This window comes from Mizuhopecten yessoensis, unplaced genomic scaffold (genome assembly GCF_002113885.1).
Source record: "Mizuhopecten yessoensis strain PY_sf001 unplaced genomic scaffold, ASM211388v2 scaffold2641, whole genome shotgun sequence".
NCBI classification, from domain to species: Eukaryota; Metazoa; Mollusca; class Bivalvia; order Pectinida; family Pectinidae; genus Mizuhopecten; species Mizuhopecten yessoensis.
In genome coordinates, this window is record NW_018404647.1 from 459,656 (window position 1) to 466,204 (window position 6,549).

Below are 6,549 nucleotides of genomic sequence, written 5' to 3' on the forward strand. Positions count from 1 at the left end.
GAGTGTGAAAGCGGGTCATTCTAGCCTGTTGAACCTGACCCAGACGGTTGGGTTTCTTTCGTTAATATTTTTCAGTAAATATTATAAATAGTATAAATATTTTAATACTTGTAGTGTATAGGATGAGTACAGATGCACGGATAGTTTGTTTCGAGAACTAGACTGCTTACTGTAGCGATAAATAATTTAATTACATTTTGTGGCTTTTGTCCATAAATCAAAGTTAAACGATTGCAGATATTTTAGAGAATAAGCTATCAGGATTTATATAGTCATAGGCGTCCACGGTTTTCCAGAGTTTTTGGACTCATGTAGTTTTCTCTCTGGTTTTTAGCCCAGGATGCATTTCAACCTACAAGGTGCATTTGCAAGGTTTAGTTGATAATATTGTGCAAAGCGAAAGATATGCATGCATGGGATTTCAATGTGTATTAATTTGATGTGATCATGATTAAACGCCGCTCCAGTGCTTCTGTGTGACAGGCAATCGCAGGTATGGTGTTGTTGGTTTATTGTAAGGTAGGGCACAGTAAGGTTAATTAAGTGACAGTGTAGAACAGACTACAAGGTTCTGAATGGAACAGCTCCCCAGTACCTACATGAGCTTGTTACCCTGTATCAGCCGTCATGATCACTGCGGTTGGAGTCAGAATCGTGGTTGTGTGACCCAAAATCTCGTACTGTGACCTATGGAAACCGGTGCTTTGGGAGGGTTTCGGCCACGTCGTGGAATAGCTTACCATCTGCTATTAGAAAGTCAAATTCCCCAACCAATTTCAAGAGGCTCATTAAAACTCACATCTTCACGTCTGCATTTTAGTCTCTTTGCAAAGACGTCATGTAAATACCACCCTTTATTTATTCATTTATGTGTACATTGCGATGATTATCGACTTGCTTTATGTATAAAAGTGATTGTAAGCCTTTGTTTTTGTTTCACAATTATAACTAATATTATTATCCATACTAGTATGTTGTAAAGCGCCTGAGAGTAATTTTACAAATTAAATACGGCGCTATAAAATGTTTTATAATATACTGAACGATGCAAAGTAAACATTTTCTGAAAGCGTGAAAAATGATCTTTCCGATCATACCAAGAAGTTGGGTTTTACCTTTCAAATGAAGAATACGTCCACTAAAAAAAAATTTTGGAAGCGAGTTAAAAAGCCCTTTTCAATAATACCAACAGTTACGGGGGTTGCCTCTAGAAGAGGCAGAACATGTCGAAGATGCATTTTGAATCATTTTTTTGTAGAAAATAAAATAAAATTAATGTTCACTTGGTGTTAAAGCATTGAAAAATGTTCAACTGAATATTTTCTGAGAGGGACAAAAGTCCATTGATACCAAGAAGCACGGGTTTAGCCTTCAATCGTCTGACGACTTCAGCCGCTGTTTGAGTCTCTGGTAGGGCGAGGATGTTTTACATATAAGTGATATCTTACACGAGAAGTCGGATACAAAAGGTACCCAATCATTCTAATAAAAGTTTTCAAAGATTGCTACTATAAAAGGCGGATTTTAACATACTGATTTATTATGTGGGAGACTACACATGCAATGGGGAAGACAAAAGCATGCTGAATTGAGATTGAAATTTAAATAGCTTGAAAACATCAAACACTTTTGAAGAGAAATATGTCATCAGCAAACAATCGAATATTTTCTGAGCTAAAATGACCGCTGTACCACAGTAAAAACAGCTACGTCAAACATTTGGGTAATCATTTTAAAACACTACTTACAGCTTCCGTAACTCACACGTATAACCCGTATTTCTTGTATATATTTGGATACGATTTTTTTGTTACCTCCATAAAATATTGATAATGCACTTCTGACACTAATAACCTAAAACATCAGCCAGGGGAGCCGACATTTGAAGGATAACCTCCTATTTCTTGGTGTCATTGAAAAGAGAATTATGCCGCTTTCAGAAAAAAATGTCTATGGCGTTGAGATTTATTTTTCTACTTCAAAGTCTACGTTTCTGTTAAAGATGAGCGCCTTTAGTCTTTTGGCATATGTCACACATCAAAGCAAAATCATGGGGGGTACTCAAGTACTATATCTAATTTAGTTATTTTCTTTTCATATGACGGGACCATCATTAGTCTTTAATTTAGCTTGACTGTGCGTCCGTAACAGCGTGAATGTAATGACCCTCTGTTGTAGAAATTGAATCGTTTTCCACCATCGACCTGTCCCATGCTTCTCTAATACAGGTTGTTTTCTTTTTACACCAATATCGTTTAACAACATCGACAGTGCATATTACAGGTACTAGATATGTTTAACCGTCTCTAGGGGTGGACCATACAAGGTATATTCGAAAACGTAATATCTGGCTTGATACTTTAGACTTAGAGTTAAAAAATCTATTTATTTGAAATATCACGAAGTCTTATTTCGCCACTTTATTTTACACACAATATAGTGTAACAGGAGAGGAAAAATGCATGGCCAGACCGGGGTTCGAACCCTGGACCCTCCGAACTCTAGACGGATGCTCTACCAACTGAGCTATCTGGTCGCCGACGATCGACGATCGACCCAGTCCAGTTCCGCTACAGTAGCAAAGAGGAATATCGTGTTTATCGGTGCACACGTGAAATTGATAGGCTGCACAACCACATGTGTTATACTCAAGATTGTGACACGTGATGGACAGCTACACCCAGACGTGACGCTTATCGTACGTGTTGTATAGACTATTTACACACAGACGCTTGGACCGGCTTATGTAAACTGACAGGGAAGAAAGATATGTAAGAAGGTACAGATAGCTGAATGAAGCTGACACGTGCTTGATAGGAAGCTACACAAAACGTAGGAGGCGTTTGTGCGTATATGGCTTGTGACAGAATGTACAACTTAAATGTCACATGTTAAAGGTACGAACTATTGCTGCTGAGTCACGTACGTACTGTACGCTTGCCTGGAAATAGGGACCTACTGTTTATATATAACAGCATCGTGATATCGTCAAATTTTCTGTTTGTTTACATAGATAGTGCAACGGTTCATCCACTGCTTAGGTGAGTCTGTTTTTCATTTTGCTCTGTGTTTGATACACGTGAAGGTAACATTCCAACTGCAGAATGTGAATAATAAGCCGTATTGAGCTTAGCTGACTAAAACATTAAGCCATACTTTTTAATTTTAACAATATGGGGATTTGTGTAGACACAAACTTTGTATTTTATTATCAGGTAATGAATTTTAATCACAGGACATGGATATTTTGTTTGAAATTTTAATAAATTAAAATACCACTGTTTTAAAAGTTCCCTTTATGTGACGTTAAGCCGACATAAGAGTGACAAAGCCTCGTCAGCTTAATTAAAACCATGTTTGATCTAGTGAAATTTAGGCATTTTAAAAATGTAATAAATTCACTACTTAAATGCTGATTTTAGGGGTTCAAAAACTCGTTTAAAGAAAAAAAAGACTTTAAACGCTTACTTTTATATTGTCGCTACATTTTTTTGTCGCTATACCACCCGAGTGTTAATAGCCACTGCCGCGCGGCGTGGCTATTGACACTCGGGGCATCTTCTCTGGAAAGCGGATACCGGGTGCATGGTTCCGGATTTCTATACATTTTTCTCGTTGCTTTGCAATAAATGTATCCAAGCATATACGTAACCTTTTTGTCATTACTTGTACATTGCATTTATTTTTATTTAAAATAATATATTTTTTAGATGTATGTCATTGCCCATAACTCTCTAAACATACTTAAAATGTTTTAAACAATCGTATATAATGGACCGTTAAATACTTAATTAATAGCTTCATTAATTACACATAAGTAGTATGTTTAACTAATTGGTGTATCTATTTAAATCATATTTGTGCTTTACATGTATTTAATAAAACATATTTACGATAACATAGATACTGTGTACGACGTGACCAGTTCGGATGCGCGGGTCCAGTAATTATATTATACATCTGGCAATATGGCAGCGTGAATTTACTTTCGCTTTGTGTGTTCAAGGCTTGGGTAAGGCTATGCTTTTAATTATTCAATTTTTAAGTGAAATACCGTAGAAATTATTATATCACTTTATTGGTGCTATTGTAGTTATATTGAGACAAATTACTGAACGTTTTGTTACCCACGGATTGTAGACGCACGTGCAAAACGTACGGTTTAACAGGTTGGGCACAACGGCTCGTATGATAATCATATGGGNAGATATTTATTTAGGGTTTAAATTTTAATTCACATTATCATATAATAAGTTCAGCACGAAAGGTCACAAACATGAGATATAAGGGTTCTTAAAAGTTTCAAACAATGACAAGCAATATATGAAAATTCTTAAGAAAAACAAAAAATGGGCTCTGAAATATGTTAGCAGTAATCTGGTTGGAAAATTAAATGAGTGGCAATTGTAATAGGCAAGGTGTTACCGAGTGAAAAGTATATGTACATTCAAGGGGCCAAATCTGTGATTCCAAATGTTGTAGTTTAGTCAGAGTATACTCCTGAGCTAAAAGCGAAATTCCCTCCAGACATTTAGATAGAATACATATCCATTATAAAATGTAAAAAAACCCTGACTGTTTATTCATGGTTAGATCGAAAACTAATCTTTTCTGTCCAACAGAACAAATGGTTAGATTTTCTTCAAAAATATTTGACCCATGTCACTTTACCCCTTTTTAGCTGAAAGGGTAGTAACTTCTAAAAGCTGGACATGTTAGCAAGCTACCTGGCAACCGATCATGAAACAAATTTGTTCAAATGAATGACCTTGACCCACTCTATGTCGAAACTGTTAAAACCATTAAGTAACTTCTTCTGAAGCCCCTAGGGACTAAGGCGATGACTGACCCAGTATCATGCTGTGATTGAAGGCTATCATATTCAAATCAATAAACTTGGTCCACTTTCAAGGTTGCAATTTGTGAAAACCTTACAAAGACATCTGATAAATGTATGGTCATATTAAGCATGTAGCTTCATGGTGTAAAGTTACATGAAGCAGTCTGTATGAATGCTTTAGACTAACCAACTTTGGAGGAATAATCGGTAAAATTAGTTAAAATCTTCCGACATTGATTCATAAGGTATAGAGTAATTATGTCATGCTACTTGGACAACTAAACCATCTGTGAAGGCAACAAATGGGAAATAAGTTACATGTGAGTGATACAGGTCCTATGATTGGATACTTGATCACTGTGGCATTGAAAGTAGTTCATTCAGGTTTGAATGCAGCTTTTGCATGTCTCCATGCCATATCTCCTCACCTTGTTGAAGAAGTTAATCAAATGCTATTTAAACAATGGAAATGTTTCAAGAAGTGGTGTTACAGATCCAAGACCATAATTTTGCAAGTCTTTCACATCTCAAGTTAATTTGTTGAAGAGCTGGGCACATGCACTTCTGGAGTCAAACCTCGGACACATACCTAACACCTATGCATACCTAACATTCTAACACCCGTCAAATATCCTACAATTACCTAAAATCCTACACCTACCAAATATCCTAGACCTACCTAACATCCTACACCTACCTAAAATCCTATGTCTACCTTACATCCTACACCTACCTAACATCCTATGCCTACATAACATCCTACACTATCCTAACACCTACCTAAGATCCTATACCTACCAAATATCCTACACCTACCGAACATCCTACACCTACCTAACATCATATGCCTACCTAAAATCCTACACCTACCAAATATCCTACACCTACCTAACATCCTACACCTACATAACATCATTGCCTATCTTACATCCTACGGCTACCTTACATCCCATTCCTACCTTACATCCTATGCCTACCTTACACCCAACACCTATCTAACATCCTATACCAAACATCCTTTTACTACCTAACATATACCTACCTAACATCCTACACCTACATAACATCATTGCCTATCTTACATCCTACGGCTACCTTACATCCCATTCCTACCTTACATCCTATGCCTACCTTACATCCTATGCCTACCTAACATCCTACACCTACCTAACATCCTATGCCTACCTAACATCCTATGCTTACCTAACATCCTATACCTAACATCCTACACCTACCTAACATCCTATGCCTACCTAACATCCTATGCTTACCTAACATCCTATACCTAACATTCTACACCTACCTAACATCATATGTCCATCTTACATCCTACTGCTACCCTACACCCTACACCCACCTAACATCCTGCACATACCTAACACCTACACTATCCTACTACTACCTAACATCCTACACTATCCTAAAACCTACCTTAGATCCTATACCTACCTTACATCCTAAGCCAACCTTACATCCTATGCTTACCTAACATCCTATACCTAACATCCTACACCTACCTAACATCCTATGCCTACCTAACATCCTACACCTACCTTACATCCTTCACCTACCTAACATCCTACACTTACATAGCATCCTAGACCTACCTTACATCCTACACCTACCTTACATCCTATACCTGCCTTATATCCTATGCCTACCTTACATTCTACACCTACCTTACATCCTATGCCTGCCTTATATCCTAC

General features: G+C 37.2%; 1 non-coding gene across 1 annotated transcript; it reads right to left on the reverse strand.

Moving 5' to 3' along the window:
- Positions 1-2,463: 2,463 nt before the first annotated feature.
- On the reverse strand, positions 2,464-2,536 carry Trnas-aga. Its single transcript has one exon. It is a non-coding gene; the product is annotated as a tRNA-Ser (tRNA).
- Positions 2,537-6,549: the final 4,013 nt, after the last annotated feature.